The 1,307-nt window shown below is 32.3% G+C and overlaps 1 long non-coding RNA gene across 1 annotated transcript in view; it reads left to right on the top strand.

Moving 5' to 3' along the window:
• Window positions 1-484: 484 nt before the first annotated feature.
• Window positions 485-1,307, top strand: part of LOC105314106 (uncharacterized) — a 2,069-nt gene continuing 1,246 nt past the window's right edge. Inside the window, exons 1-2 of the long non-coding RNA XR_002186375.1 lie at window positions 485-595; window positions 1,052-1,150. This is a non-coding gene — a long non-coding RNA (uncharacterized LOC105314106). The remainder of the gene's footprint in view (window positions 596-1,051; window positions 1,151-1,307) is intronic.

Genomic DNA, 1,307 nt, shown 5'->3' with positions numbered 1-1,307 from the left:
TAAAATAGTATGGGTATCCATTACAGCATGAGGGAAACCATACGATTTCCTACACTTCGGTGTTCAGAGAAGTGTAGCACCTTCGTGTAGACTGTATATTGTATGCAACTTCACCCGTGACATTACATTTACATAATGTACTGTATACACTTATGTACACTCATGTACAGTATGGTTTAACAAAGTTTCATTCATACATGTATGATCCTATAGGATTCTTCCTATGTGTGTGTAATTCCAATGTCAAATTAATATTATACCTTGCATAATGTTCTAACCTTAACTCGTCTCACATAGTCATACCCCTATTCTCTGTGACAATTAAACAGTGTCTGGCCAGGCATACACCCTTAGTTGTTTTGTTTAAACTATATTTATACATGTACAACATGCAGAGTACTAAATACAATGTGCAATAACCACATGCTACACAAATTCATTTTTTGGGAACAATGGCAACATTAGAGACCATTCTATCCTTATCTTGTTATTATAGGATGGAGATACTGCTCTTATTGTAGCAGCAAGAGGAGGAAACTGTGATGTTGTAGAATTACTGCTGAAGAAAGGAGTTGATTCTTCAGATTCAAACAATGTAAGTTATTTTAATTGCAGTATTAAATTTAATTATTTTAGAATCTTGTATTGTACATGTACATGTACATGTACATGTGTATGTTGTGTTTACACAAGCCATCATAACTAGAAACTCGTATACTAGCTGCCTTTAAACTTACACATGTACATATACATGTACATGTACGTGTGTATATTAAGTACATGTACAAATTAAGCACTACTGCTTAATATGTTCAATGATTATAATTCAAATACTTCTTGCTTTATAAACACAAGCTTCGTGTACACACACTTCATGTCTAATTGGAATCAATGCAGTATTGTGTGCTCCAGATATACATGTACACATGGCTACCTTTAGGTTTTATTTAAACTACAATATACCATAACCACATGCTACACAAATTTATCTTCTTTTTTGGGCAATAGCAACATTAGAAACCATACTATCCTTATCTTGTTATTGTTATAGGAAGGAGATACTGCTCTTATTGTAGCAGCAAGAAAAGGAAACTGTGATGTTGTAGAATTACTGCTGAAGAAAGGAGCTGATCCTTCACATTCAAATGATGTAAGTTATTTTGATTAATATTTATTTTATCATCATTAGAATATATTATTGTTATACGTACATGTACACATGTACATGTATAGCTACATGTACAATGTATCTTATAATTAGAAATTCATGTACTAACTGTTGCCTTAGTTAGGAATACTAATTAGTA

The sequence above is a fragment of the Amphimedon queenslandica genome, unplaced genomic scaffold (genome assembly GCF_000090795.2).
Source record: "Amphimedon queenslandica unplaced genomic scaffold, v1.1 AMPQUscaffold_13105, whole genome shotgun sequence".
In the NCBI taxonomy this organism is placed as follows: Eukaryota; Metazoa; Porifera; class Demospongiae; order Haplosclerida; family Niphatidae; genus Amphimedon; species Amphimedon queenslandica.
The sequence above is the reverse complement of the archived record's forward strand: the minus strand, read 5'-3'. Positions and strand labels throughout refer to the sequence as shown.